We start from the raw sequence: 16,031 nt of genomic DNA on the forward strand, positions 1-16,031 counted from the left end.
CGGCGCTGCAAGGCGGAGGATTAGCCTATTGAGCCACGGGGCCAGCCCCCTTACCTTCTTTATTACAGTAATTTCTAATTTCTCTTATTTCCTGAATATGAGAGGACTTTAAGACATTTGCGGGAAATGCATAGAATCATGCTACTTATCTCTTTTACATTTTACAACAGGCACTTGAGCTAACAAATTTCTAGGGAAAAAAAAAAAAAAAGCAAAGATTTAGAACTGGAAAGACAAATTAAGCTTCCTTGTGTTCCAGCTTTTATTTTAGCTCCTTGCTTAATCTGAGTCTGTGCGACCTGAGCTTCTAGGTGGATTTCAACTTTTTCCACCTAGTAAATAAAAGATAATGCATCTTTTACTTCTATTTTTCTATTAATTTTTTTAAAATATATTTTTGTGGGCTAGTTTTGTGGTATAACGAGTTAAGCCACCACCTGCAATGCTAACACCCCGTGTGAATGCTGTTTTAAGTCCTGGCTGCTCCACTTCATATATAGCTCCCTGCTAATGTGCCTGGGACAGCAGAGGAGGATGACCTAAGTGCTTGGACTCCTGCACCCACACAGGAGATGCAGAAGTGGTTCCTGGCTCCTGGCTCCTGGATTCATTTTTAAAAATGTTAAAGATTTATGTATTCAACATAAACATTAAACACATTGGGCCCACTGCCTCTGATATGAGGGAGGGATTGTAGATGAATGGAATTAGATAAATAAAACAAGATCCGTCTTTGTAAGGATGAATCACAAAAATTTGTTATGAACCAGGAGATAATCTTATCCACTTTAAAGGGGAAAAGTGGCTTAAAAAACACACAATTTTTCTTACAGCGAAAGGGAAAGTGCTGTAGAATAGCATTCACTCTTTTTATAAATATTTATTTTGTGCTTACAATGTGCCCAGAACAGTTTACTAAGGAAAAATGAAAAGCAAAATATTCCAAATCTCTGAACATAATGGATCTTAGATTTTGTTAGTGAGGATATAATATTTTTAAAGATTTATGTATTTGTTTGAAAAGCAGAGTTACAGAGAGAGAAACATAAAGAGACATCTTTCATCTGCTGGTTGACTCTCCAAATGCCCACAACAGCAGGGGTTCGGACAGGCCAAAGCCAAGAGCCAGGAACTCAATTCAGGTCTCCAACAAAGATGGCAGGGATCTTAGTTCCTGGGCCAATATCAACTGCTTCCCAGGCACATTAGCAGGAAGCTAAATTGGAAGCGTGGGGTAGCCAGACTCAAACACTCAAACATGGGAAGCAGTTGCCCCAAGTGGTGGTTTACTCAGCATGCCACACACCTGTTCTTCCCATGAACTTTTGAAGTCCCCTCCTATAAAAGCATTTGATCACCCTCTGGCCTTTCACACATTCATTCCTGTTTCTTAGAGCAGGCTCCCCCTTTTCCATACACCCTCCTGTTTATCTCCATAATTTCCTTGCAAAATTTCCCTTACCCTCAGGGGTCAGTTAAGTGTCCCTGTTATGTTTTCACCTTTTGCCGTCACTCTTATTTATTATTTTTGTCTCTGTCTTCTCTATAATATTGTGTCCTTCGATGAGTTCCAGAATAGCAGACTATGCTTACACTGCTTATCATCATTTGTCAGACTTTAGCCCAGGGTCCAACACAAAGTTAAGAAATTTACACTTATACTTGAGTTTAATGTATTTTAATCAGACATTTAAGAAATCCTCTAACAATGTCTTGTAGACAAACAGGATTTTGTGTTTTGATTTGTATACCTTAAGAAAAGAACTTTCTAGAAAGTAAAGTTATTTTTTGAAAGATTTATTTATTTATTTGAGAGGTAGAGTTACAGACAGAGAGGGAGAGATGGAGAGAAAGGACTTCCATCTGCTGGTTCATGCCTCAAATGGTTGCAACTGCTGGAGCTGGGCCAATCCAAAGCCACGAGCCAGGAACTTCTTTCCCAGATTCCCATGTTAGTGCAGGGGCCCAAGTGCTGAGCTTTCCCAGGCCTTAAGTAGAGAACTGGATCAGAGTAGAACAGGCAGGACTTGAACTGGCACCCATAAGGGATGCCAGTGCCACAGGTGACAGCTTTACCCACTACACCACAGCACTGGCTCCAGAAAAGTTATTCTTAAATACCAAAGATCATTGCAAGAGTAGCAGTGACTTTAAACATGTCCTGAATGTGGGCTATCAACTCAGGACTGATGTATTGTGGTTTATGACACAGTTAAAATACCATGTTATCTGTGAAGAAGGGATGGGACTGTCATATGCCAATATAGACACAAGTTTCAGTTGATTAATTTATCTAATTACCAAGAGTGTTAACCAGAATGAATAGAAATATGGGGCTCACTCAAAAGTACCAACCCCGGTTTTTGAGACATCTCCTTTGAAGGATCTCAGCTGCATTGTTTATACTGTCACTGCCTCAGTTTCCTTATACTGAAATGGAAATGGAAATATTCAAAGAATTAGAGAAAACATCTAGATTGCATAAAACAACACAACACATGGAAACCTTAAAGTAAATATGTATTCTAAAATGGAACTGGGGGGAAGGAATACAACTCTTTTTCATTCAACATGTTCTTATCAAGTTCATATTTTGTGATAAGCATTTGATTAGACTGGAATACAAAATAACTATAATTATTTTATAGGGAGCACAAGTTAAATGACAGAAATGGTGCCCTGCAAACATAAATACTGTATACCATAATGTTTCATCAAGTGGAAAATACTTTGAAAACAAAAGTTAGAAAGCTCAGTAATGGGAAATGTTGCCAGGGATACAGGGATATAAAGGCATTCTGCACTGCTGGCTGTAGCACGGGTGGGTAAAGGCATTCTGAAGAACATCCCACCCATACTCGATCAGACTAAGCACAACCTCCCCTGGGCATATGTTCAAGAATGTATTTATGTGCGTTTATAAAGGGATGAGTAGATGTTCACCATAGTCAGTTGGAAGGACTGTAGCAACCTCCCTTTGAGGTGTGAAGCAGATAAAATGTGGCAACTGCCCAGCTAGGTGTGCCAGATACTACACAGTTGTGCACAAAGCAACATGGGTGGACTTGGAAAATGGAAGAAACAGAATGAGAAACATAGGGGCTGGCATTTGGTATGGTGGTTAAGACACCACTTGGGATGCCCACATCTTTTATCAGAGGGCTGTTTGAGTTGTGGTGGGGCTCCCTAATCTGGTTTCCTGATAATGTGCGAAATAAGGGACATGGCTAATGATTCAAGTATTTGGTTCCCTGCCACCCATAGGGAGACCAGAATGAGTCCTCAGGTCCCTAGTATTTGGAAAACAAACAAACTGAAGGGAAGGCTCTCTCTCTCCCTCTCAATAAAATAAATAAATAAAAATTTAAACATAAAATGATGAATACAGCAAGTTTTCATTGATTGAAATTAAAAATATGCTGGGGCCAGCACTGTGGCAAAGCAGGTAAAGCTGCCACTTGCAGTGCCAACATCCCATGTGGGCGCCAGTTCAAGTCCCAGCTGCTCCACTTCTGATCCAGCTTTCTGCTATGGCCTGGGAAAGCAGTAGAAGATGGCCCAAGTGCTTAGGCCCCTGCACTCACATGGGAGACCCGGAAGAAACTCCTGGCTCTTGGCTCCTGTCTTTGGATCAGCCCGGCTCCGGCCTTTGTGGCCATCTGGGAAGTGAATCCGTGGATGGAAGACTCTCTCTCTCTCTGCCTCTGACTCTATGTAACTCTGCCTTTCAGAAAAATAAATAAATCTTTAAAAATATGCTAATCACAAAATAACAGCACAGATACAATAATGCATACAAACAAGAGGATACTCATTAAACACATTAGCCTAACTGCCAATGATATAAGGGAGGGATTGTGTATGAATGGAATTAAACAAATAAAACAAGTTCTGTCTTTGTACAGATGAATCACAAAAATCTGTTAGGAACCAAGAGATATGGATTAGACAATACTATCCACTGCAGAGGAAAAAAAAATAGCTTAAAAAACACACAATTTTTCTTGCAGTGAAGGGGAAAATGCTGTAGAATAGCATTCAGTCTTTTTACAAATATTTATTTTGTGCTTACAATGTGCCCAGAACTTTTTACTAAGGAAAAATGAAACACAAAATATAACACATCCCTGAACCTAACAGAGTTTAGATTTTGTTAGTGAGGAGACAATCCATAAATAGGTACATAAATTAATACCAAATTGCTACAAAGAAAGATAAAGCAGCAGGGAGTTAGTGAATGTGTGATAGAATAGGTACACTCAAAATATGGAGATCATAGAAGAAGCCCTGCCTGAAAAGGTGACATTTGAGTAGAAATGTAAATAAAGTCAAGGAGAGACCAATCTGAAAGTGCAGGTTGGGGAATAAACAAGGATTATGGAACCAGTGATGTGTAGACAATGATGAATTCATGGTATTGAAACAATAAGAAGAGCCAAGAATTGAAGTGAAAGAGAAGAAACATGTGGAAGAGGAGATCAAATAGAAGGCATGAGTCAAACCACATTCAGTCTCAGAGCAAAGAAAGAGGCTTGGGTATTATTTTTAGTAAGATGAGAATATAGTCATAGAATCAAGCTGGTCAGTGATAGGATTTGACTAACATTTTAAAAATGGTATCTAGGGCTACAGTTGGGGAGCCTTCTGGAAGGACAAGGTCAAGAGGAGGAAGAGAAAAATCAAGCACAAGATTATTTCAGTCATCCAGGCATGGAATGATGATAGCTCGGCTTGAACATGATAATGATTTCAGCAGAATATTCACACTTGTCTCAGCAGACAAGATATTCAAAGGATGTTTTCCCATGGAGAGCATCATTAGACCTGGCTCGGAGATGTGGACTTTCCAGGCAATTAAAGGCATTGGTGAGAGAGGAAGTGAGAGAGGGAGCAAAATATGGATGCAAGAAAGATTGAGACAAAATTAGGAAGGCCTGAGTTGACAGAATAAGGAATTCTGATGTATTCTTACAGAAAATGAGACCATCAGAAGAACAGCTTGCTATAGCACTGGCTTTTATAAGATAATCCTAGGAGCTTTATAAATGATGGTTTGGAAGAGGCAGAAAGCAAGAGGTAATCAAACCATAGGCTGAAATCAGCAGTTTATAAGGATAAGAAAAGATTTGTTCATGTAGTTAAAGTATCTAAAATACTAATATGTTCTGCATAATGGATATGATAATTTTACCTACTGCACTGGTTTCTTGAAATGTTATATGAGTTAGTGCTTAGAATAGGTTTTGACAAATGAAAATCCCTCAACAAATATTGATTTTTATTTTTATATTATCAATAGTAATATATTCCTATTAACTATTCCAAGTAATAGGATTATTTCTATGGGATAGCTCTGCAGGAGCCACACAGAAGAAGATATGAATGTCCATTATTTGGACAGGGTAGAAATTATTGAAGGAGTTAGTGAGCCAACTAACCAGCTTACTGCATGCTTGAATGCTGTGATGATGGCATATATAGGGGCATGGTACTTTGGGGGTCAGTGTTTGGAGAAGAAACAGTGATTTAAAACAGAAATGTCAAAGAATGTGGGGTGAAGAGAATTTTGGAAGGAGCTAGGTGAATGGAGAGGATTTTTGAGAGAGCAGGATGTGGTGTAGCATAAAGCCAAAAGTATGGACTTTGAAATCTAGCTCATCTTGAATCCTGACTGTGCCATATCTGTGCTTTGTGATTTTTGACAAGTTCCCTCTTTGAACTCCAGTTTTTCATTTTGAAAATGATATTGAAAATTTTAGTTATTTCATGGCACTTCCATGATAGAAAAAATTAAGGTTACACAGGTGAAATGCGTAACATGAAGCTTTGCACACCTTAAAAGAACAACCAATATTGCTATTCCAACTTATTTATTTTTATGATTCAATCAATTCAAATGTGAATACTACAAACTTCCATCCACTAATTCCTGTCTGTCTTTACATGTTGCCTTTCATTCTGTGTGAAGGGAAAATACTGACCAGAAGTCTGCATTTTGTTTCCTTGGTTCCCCCTGCTCTTGCATCAGTATCAAGGTAATTCCCCTTCCAAATTAAAGGGAAAGTTAGTATTTTTAAGCATAGCTGCAACTCCTTGCCTTAAAAGTCATATTTTGATGTGATTTATATAGACTTCATAAATCGAAAATGGTGTATAGGTTTAGCACAGTCTATAGAACTAATGTAGCAATGAATTAGTATAAACGCCTCGACCCATTAATGAGTCAGAACATCTGCTGCATTTGTTGGGATGTTCAAAAACTTGACTGGCAGGTGTTTAGAGCAATATATAGTGAAATGGAGATTATTTTAAGGTAAAAATATCAGTTTTCCTAGTCTTCCGATACTACCCCTTGGTCTTTTTTCATTGAGACCACTGAGCATATTCAGGAACCAGGGAATATCAACATGCTACTATTAATGGGATGTTAATAATTATAGGATCGACATTCTGGCATAACAGATTAACAGTATCCCACAGGGGTACCAGTTCAAGTCTCAGCTACTACATTTCCAATCCAGTTTCCTATTAATGCACTTTGGAAAGCAGCAGAAGATGGCCCAAGTTCTTGGGCTCCTGCAACCTTGGGGGAGACTCAGATGAAGCTCCTGGCTCCTGCCTGGCTTAACCACTGTAGCCATTTGGGGAGTGAATTAGCAGATGGAAGATCTCTCTCTCTCAACTCTGCCTTTCAAATAAATAAAAAAATATTTTAAAAAATATAAATACACAGGGACTCCTGTTGTTGACTTAACAATTTGACACTCTTGTTTATGGCATCAGTAATCTCCCTAGGCTCTAGTCATGAGTTTCCAAGGCTATGGAAGCCTTTTGAGTTCACCGACTTTGATCTTATTTTGACAGGGTCATAGTCAAAGTGGAAGTTCTCTCCTCCCTTCAGAGAAAGGTACCTCCTTCTTTGATGGCCCCGTTCTTTCCACTGGGATCTAACTCACAGAGATCTTCCATTTAGGTCTTCTTGTTTTTTTTATTTATTTATTTATTTATTTTTTCAAGGTGTCTTGGCTTTCCATGCCTCAAATACTCTCATGGACTCTTCAGCCATATCCAAATGCCTTAATAGCTGATTCTGAGGCCAGAGTGCTCTTTAGGACATCTGCCATTCTATGAGTCTACTGTGTATTTCGCTTCCCATGATGGATCGTTCTCTCCCTTTTTGATTCTATGAGCTAGTATTAGCAGACACTAGTCTTGCTTGTGTGATCCCTTTGACTCTTAGACATGTCAGTGTGATCAATTGTGAACTGAAATTGATCACTTGGACTAACGAGATGGCATTGGTACATGCCACTTTGATGGGATTATATTGGAATCCCCTGGCACGTTTCTAACTCCATCATTTGGGGCAAGTCCGATTGAGCATGTCCCAAATTGTACATCTCCTCCCTCTCTTATTCCCACTCTTATATTTAACAGGGATCACTTCTCAGTTAAAATTTAAACACCTAAGAATAATTGTGTGTACTTACTTCTCATGTGGGATCTGTCCTTAGTGTGTTGTCCAATGTGAAGTAATGCTCTAACTAGTACTGAAACAGTATTTTACACTTTGTGTTTCTGTGTGGGTGGAAACTGATGACATCTTTACTTAATATATACTGAATTGATCTTCTGTATATAAAGATAATTGAAAATGAATCTTGATGTGAATGGTATGGGAGAGGGAGTGGGAGGTGGGAGGGGTGTGAGTGGGAGGGAAATTATGGGGGAGGGAAGCCATTGTAATCCATTAACTGTACTTTGAAAATTTATATTTACTAAATAAAAAATAAATTAAAAAAAGAAAAAATATAAATACAGAATGTTGGGCAGCTTTAACATGTCTATTTCAATTACGGCACGTTTTTGTGCAGTATAGTGTTAATCCTTAGAACTAAAACCTTATTAGCTTTCAAGGCCTCCTGTCTCATTGGAGACATTTATAATTACTCAAAAATATTATATTTTTAAGGTTTGTATTTTAAATATACTGACCTTAAAATGTGTCTCTGTGTAGCTTGTGTCTATTTGGTTAGATTCAAATATATATCCTTCTTTAAAAAAAAAAAGATTTAATTATTTATTTGAAAGTCAGAGTTAGAGAGAGGCAGAGGCAGAGAGAGAGAAAGAGCTCTTCCATCTGCTGGTTCACTCTCCAGATAGCCACAACAGCCAGAGCTATGGCAATCTGAAGCCAGGAGCCAGGAGCTTCTTCCAGGTCTCCCATGTGGGTAAAGGGGCCCAAGGACTTGGGCCATCTTCCACTGCTTTCCCAGGCCTCAGCAGAGAGCCGGACTGGAAGTGGAGCAGCTGGCACTCTAACCAGCGCCCATAAGAGATGCCGGCACTGTAGGTGGCAGCTTTATTCACTACATCACAGTGCCAGTTCCATCTCTCTTTTTAATCAAAATTTATTGAAAAGACAGAGAGACAGAATGAGCTTCTACCCACTGGTTCACTCTTTAACTGCTCACTTAATCCAAGTCTCTCTTATGTGAGTGCTAAGCACAGTAAACATGAGCCATCACTGATTCCTCACAAGGTCTCATTAGCAGGAATCTGGAGGCAGGAGTCACAGGTAGATATCAAACCCAGGTACTCTAATATGGAACTAGCCAGATGTCTTAACTGCTATGCTAAACACTCATCTCATTGTCCTGTTTTGTATTAGCTCCTCAAGTATTTCAAAAGACTATGCATACGTCCAGTCTATCTTTTCTTAGATTTCTTGCGGCGCCGGCACACCGGGTTCTAGTCCCGGTCGGGGCGCCGGATTCTGTCCCGGTTGCCCCTCTTCCAGGCCAGCTCTCTGCTATGGCCAGGGAGTGCAGTGGAGAATGGCCCAGGTGCTTGGGCCCTGCACCCCATGGGAGACTAGGAAAAGCACCTGGATCCTGGCTCCTGCCATCGGATCAGCACGGTGCGCCGGCTGCAGCGGCGGCCATTGGAGGGTGAACCAACGGCAAAGGAAGACCTTTCTCTCTCTGTCTCTCTCTCTCACTGTCCACTCTGCCTGTCAAAAATAAAAAAAAAAAAAATTTAGTCTTATTATTAAAACTAATAGGACTAGGTAAGCTTATTGAGTACTAATTAATCTAGCTTCTTAACTCAATTAACTCTCCTAATCTCCGTAATAGCTTTGAGGTGAGTTCTCATCTTACACATTAGAAAATCCAGGCATAGAAAGATTGTGTACTCCAAAGTAAGGCAGTTAGTAAGTGGTAAGTATAAAATTCTGAAAGTGTGCTTCAAGAACCTACACCATAAAGCATTGTTCTGTCACTGTATTCCCAAATCTTGATGTATCACTTAATGCAATCTAAGTTAACATACATTTCTGTCAACAGCATCTCACTCTTGTTGCTTGCTGAACTATCAATGAAAGTTTGTGTCTGAGTATGTGTCTTTTTTTAAGAAAATGTCTCCTGCTATATCTGTTTCTCCATCCCATAATTGTTCAATGCTATTCTTTTGTAGGCCAACAATTTATCCTTATTAAGGACAGATTTAGGGATTCAGTCCATTGACTCAGCCTGATGAGATTTAGTTTGCTCCCTCATTGATCATTCTCTACCCACTTTCCAAACTTGGTACCAATTACAAAAATTATAAACATATTTCTTGCTCTCATCTAAATCACTAACAAAACATTTTTGCCCAAGATAGAACTTGGAGACTCTGATAGGAGAAATCCCTTTACTTCTAGGAAGTCCTTATTCTTTACATATTTGACAAGTATTGATTAAGTGACAGTTATGCAACAGGCATTATAGCAGTGATGGTAAATGCAACTTTCAGCAAAACCAAAACTTTTTGCTTATGGAATTTTCAGCCTGCAAGTAGGAGAAATATTTTAATCACATTGATTCTGGTAGGAAGTTAGCTGGCTCCTCCTTGCAACCCAACCTGTGCAGGAGTTCCACTTATACCACCCAAGCCATCTCACCCTCCTTCTGAAACCATTGCTTAGGACAGGTACCAACAAAAATAACCAGCACAGCTGCTGGTGTGTTCCCACAGTAACCTTTAACTCATTATAAGGTCATTATTGTACAATTACCATGGTTGGCATGCGTACTCCCATCACGCACCTGATTCTAAGACATTTCTGAGTTTTCCAAACAAAGGCAAGGAAATGAGCAATATTCAAACTGTGCCTTAAACTCCACCCTTTTTGAATATTCATTAAAGTCCCAATCTAGACACCACTCCCTATTCCACCTGTTCAAATAGAGATGGACATCACTCTAGTGCATCCTTCTCTTGGCTGTATGCTTTCATTCACATGTAAATAAATCTTTGCCTCTCCATGCTGACCTTTACTTGAGTCTTCCTCTCAAATTATTTTTTTTTTTGCATTGGAGAGAAGAACATGGACTCATTCACTCCATAACAATATAATACAAATGAATGATAAATATCCTGAAAGGCTTACACATAGTAAAATGTTCCCTGAGGAAGTACTGATTGTGTGGAGACCTGAATGATGAGCTGAATTAATGCGGTAAAAAAGTAAGAAAGACTCAAAAGACTCTTAAATAAATGCATTTTGACTACTGGTGAGTTTATATTGGTGGAGACATTATCTTAATAGGATGTGAAATTGTTGAAGACAAAACATTATTGTTATAATAAACCTCAAGAATATTTTACTTCACCTAGTTATCCAAACATAATGCTTTGTGGGTTACAGGGATATGTCATAACAGATAGTCTCTAGATTAAAAAAAAAAAAAAAAAAAGAGGTACTGAAATGAAACAATTTGGAAAATCACAAGCTAATCAAATTTAAACTAGTTTCTTAACTGATGAACTGTACAAATCCTTTATTACATTTTAAACTATTTGTGAGTGCCTAAGAACTTGTTTTAGGTAGCTAAGTAGACATTAACCTATATGTGTAAGAGGAGTAGAAGAAAGTCAGAAGAAAGTGCGAATTTTTGTTTTATAGAATGATGAAAAATGTAGAAGCAAGCTTTGAAAGCAGACCAGTAATTACATGCCTGAGATATTGCTCTTGTTCAATGACCTTGTTAGGTGGGTTCCAGCCCTCTCCCTGGGGCAGCTTATGGGAATCTTCCTGACCTGTAACAAGAGGGCTAGTAAGTCCAGTAACATTGTGCTGACAAGGTCTTGGGAGGAATTTGGGGAATTCCACATCCAAAAGGCCCTCCACCAGCAATTTCCTGGAAAAGGAGAAATAGGGGAAACCATACCCATGTGCATTAAAACTGCAGCCTGATTTTAGACTAGCCTCTAAGTTCTTTATTGAAATGCCCATCTGGTCTGTAAGGTGTACCCTCTTCATTAAACTTGGCTAGCATGCTTATTGTTACTCTGGGTCTCATGTATGAAGTTTTCTTGTGCAGACAAGAGTCCTGGAGCAACCACCTCTAGCAACACTTCTAGAAAACAATATTTCTTAAATTATCCAAACAGCATTCTGTTTTATTTTTTCTCTGTCTCATCTCTTCATTGTTTTTCAGTTTTCAGAATCTGTTTTGGAAAACACTGATTTGTTTTAACCCAGCCTCTCAAGCCTCAATTCTTAAACTCTTTCTAAAACATTTAAATCAGATTATTTTTGAGCCTTTTCTTGAATAGCCTCAGTGAATAAGAGATATGCTCAATGATTTTTTTTTTCAAATTAATGAACTACTTAAGGTTCTGCCTAATTATGTTTGTATTGTAAATTTATCTCAGTTGACTTTGCTAGTCCATTAGTACCCAAAAGCATTAAAATGGTAATTATATTTTGTGATTCTTAGAAGAAGAGCTGTATATTCCAATGGTAAATGTTAGGTTGGGATAGAACTGTTGGAGCCTGAATTAGTCATACTTTATTTTTATAAGAAAGCCTCTTTATGCTCTATAAGAACCACTTTCTAAGCTTCATTAATAAATAAAAAATAAAGAGCCTGCATATGAATAAATGATGAAAGTGCTTCCCTTGGTAATTTTTTTGTAAGTTTCTAAAAATAGTTCCAATTTTTATCTACAAATTTAATGCAGTTAGAAAAGCAACTAGGAATGTTATTATGGTACCAGTTTATTGGATGAAGTGGGGAGACAGAAGGGAACCCCATCACTTGAGATACAAGAAATCTTTGCACAGATCATTTACTCAAGGCAGATTATTTACAATATTCTTTTTTTTTTTTTAACTTTTATTTAATGCATATAATTTTCCAAAGTACAACTTATGGATTACAATGGCTTCCCCCCCATACCGTCCCTCCCACCCACAACCCTCCCCTTTCCCACTCCCTCTCCCCTTCCATTCACATCATGATTCATTTTCGATTATCTTAATATACAGAAGATCAGCTTAGTATACATTAAGTATGGATTTCAACAGTTTGCTCCCACACAGAAACATAAAGTGAAAAATAATAGATGATTTTTTTAAATGATGATGAAATCAGAGCAGACCTATTGTCATGTTTAATCCCAGTGAGAGTCAAGTTGGGAATTGATAATTTCTTTTTTTTTTTTTCTTTTTTTTTTTTCTTTTTTTTTTTTTTTACAGAGGATCAGTTTAGTATGCATTAAGTAAGGATTTCAACAGTTTGCACCCCCATAGAAACACAAAGTGAAATATATTGTTTGAGTAGTCGTTATAGCATTAAATCTCAATGTACAGCACATTAAGGATAGAGATCCTACATGAGGAGTAAGTGCACAGTGACTCCTGTTGTTGACTTTACCAATTGACACTCCTGTTTATGGCATCAGTAATCTCCCTATGCTCCAGTCATGAGTTTCCAAGGCTATGGAAGCCCTCTGAGTTCTCCGACTCTTATCTTGTTTAGACAAGGTCATAGTCAAAGTGGAGGTTCTCTCCTCCCTTCAGAGAAAGGTACCTCCTTCTTTGATGACCTGTTCTTTCCACTGGGATCTCACTCGCAGAGATCTTTTGCCAGAGTGTCTTGGCTTTCCATGCCTGAAATACTCTCATGAGCTTTTCAGCCAGCTCCGATTACAATATTCTTGATTGCTATTGGTTTGCAATGTCAAAATGGGACAAAATTTATAGACCAAAGTGCAGAAGAATCAGATGGCCTTCTGGAGTGGAGTTGATCATTTTAATATGCTAATAGATCATCACTGTGTCTAGGATTTGGTTCTATTATCACTCATATATCAAGTTAAATTGTTTATGTGTCTTTCTCACCACTATGCTAAGAGTGATTTTTCCAGATCTTATTTAAGCCAGGTCTGGTTTAACTTATCTTCCTTGGTGCTTAGTATACTCATGATGTGAGGATACAAGAATTATTTATTAATTTTTCATTGTAACAAATATCATATTCCAGGAATTGTATCACTAAGACCCAGTAGAATTGCATTCATGAACATCCAGTCATTCAAGTTTGAGCAAAATCATCCTTTACAGTGTTACAATCTGTATTGAAGATTGACCTCGGTTGTTGTGGGAATAGTTACATGGAGGAAAATGGTAAACTCTGCAAATCACCACCCCTCCTCTCTGTTAATCATTTACTAACCAAACATGTCAGTGCCTCATGCATTCACTCCCGACTTTCTTTCTCTTTCTCTGGATCTCTAGTCCAAGAGTTTTTGGAGTTTCCTCCTTAGCCTTGCCTGATGTCGTGCCTGATTAAAGAAAAAAGAAAGAAGAGAAAGCAGCTACGTGACTTTATTTTTATTCCATAGCATATTGCTTGCCTGCCTGTCGGTCTGTTTCTCTCCTATATTTCTTTCTCTCTCAAGCTTAGTGACAACAAGATTCATTCAAACTTAGCTTTAAAAGAAAGAAATGAAATTTTGTTAGAGTCTTATAATTAAGGACCATAGCATAGGAAAAATCATGAATTTCAGGATTGTAGTCAGAATGCTTATTCTACCTCTTACCTCTGTTTGCTTTTTAATAAAAGATTTATTATTTATTTGAGAGGTAGACAAAACAGAGACAGAGAGAAAAATACACTCCCTGATTCACTCTCTAAATGTCCATGCACAGCAGAGGCTAAACCAGGACCCAAGTTAGGAGTGGAGAGTTCAGCCCAGGTCTCCCATTTGGGTGGTAGGAACTCAATTATATTCAGAAACCGCCACTACCTGCATTAGCAGCCAGCTGCAGTTAGACTCAGAGCCAGGTATCAAACCCGTATACTCTGACGTGGGATGCGGACATCTTAACCACTATGCCCTGGCCCTAGCTCTGTGCCTTTGAAGGAATTGCTTAACCTCTCTAATCTTTTGTTTTGCATCTGTAAAGAAAACAGTATGAGTGACATAAATTTACTGTGAGGATGTTAGGAGATCATGTATCTAACATAACTAATAAAGTCCTTAGGATAGAACAGGTAGATACTAAGCACAGCTGTCATATGCAATATTTTCCTTTTAAGCCTAGATTTTTTTTTTTTTTTTGACAGGCAGAGTGGACAGTGAGAGAGAGAGACAGAGAGAAAGGTCCTCCTTTGCCGTTGGTTCACCCTCCAATGGCCGCCGCGGCTGGTGCACTGCGGCCAACACACCGCGCTGATCCGATGGCAGGAGCCAGGCACTTATCCTGGTCTCCCATGGGGTGCAGGGCCCAAGCACCTGGGCCATCCTCCACTGTACTCCCTGGCCACAGCAGAGAGCTGGCCTGGAAGAGGGGCAACCGGGACAGAATCCGGCGCCCCGACGGGGACTAGAACCCGGTGTGCCGGTGCCGCAAGGCGGAGGATTAGCCTAGTGAGCGCGGCAGATCTGAGCTTTTACTCTACCCACAGCACATCTGTATTTAAGCATTAATTGGAGAGAAAGGACTTGGAATAGAGGTGAGACTTTGCCACTTGAGGTTTACATGCTCTACACAGATCTCTGAATCTCAGTTTTTCTGTTTGAGAAAGAGAATAATGACAGCTCACTTGCCTCCATCTCGGCACAACGGAAAGAATCAAATATGATAATAAATACAGAAAGCTCTGACAACAAATATGGGAATATACATCAACAAACCTCTTAAAACTGCATGTATCTTAAACAACTCCATTTTCAAAAAAACCTGTAAAGATAATTTTTAAAAAATTATGCATGGCCGATGCCGCTGCTCACTAGGCTAATCCTCCACCTGTGGCGCCTTCACCCCCGGGGTTCTAGTCCCGGTCAGGGTGCCAGAATCTGTCCCAGTTGCTCCTCTTCCAGTCCAGCTCTCTGCTGTGGCCCAAGTTCTTGGGCCCTGCACCCGCTTTGGAGACCAGGAGGAAGCACCTGGCTCCTGGCTTCGAATTGGCGCAGCACGCTGACCGCAGCGGCCATTTGGGGGTGAATCAATGGAAGGAAGACCTTTCTCTCTGTCTCTATCTCTATCTCACTGTCTAAATCTGCCTGTCAAAAAAAAATATGCATGAAATATGCTTAATCAGATAATTGAAATTGTGTTCTTGATAAGAAAATAAGCTAAATTATTCAATAAGAGTTAATTATTAAGTAGATTAAAATACATTGATATAATGGTATGGTCTTCATACATTAAAGTGATTTTACAATAAGCCTAAAAAGTATACTATACTGTTAAACGAAGTTTCCACTAGGTGGTGAGATTCTTGGTGATTTTTGTAGGAAGCCAGAATTAAGGGGGAAGCCCTGGCTCAAACCCAGGCACTCTGACATGGGGTGTAGGCATCCCAACTGACATCTTCACCATTGTGCCAAATTCCTGGCCCTCCAATCAACTATTATTTCCCAAATTCAGAAGGAAAAGTTCTTCCTTTGAGCACTGCTATTCTTTTATATTATATGCAGTGGTCAAGAAGGAACTGTTTTCCCGACGGTGGACAGGGATGTGGACATTGGGTGAAATGAGGATCTTACACAGCTACCGAAAGGAAGCATCCCTACTTGCATCCCATATAGACCGCCTTTTTTTCTGGAGACTCTCAGAATCTTTTTCACCAATGACTGACTTTCTCTCTGGGGCTACTTCTTACTAAGTAAGGTAAAGACACATCCTAGGAATGGCAGGTCAAATTGTCAAAGCAGTTTTAAACATCTCAGTGATGAAACAAAGACATAAG

Source organism: Oryctolagus cuniculus, chromosome 1 (assembly GCF_964237555.1).
Source record: "Oryctolagus cuniculus chromosome 1, mOryCun1.1, whole genome shotgun sequence".
In the NCBI taxonomy this organism is placed as follows: Eukaryota; Metazoa; Chordata; class Mammalia; order Lagomorpha; family Leporidae; genus Oryctolagus; species Oryctolagus cuniculus.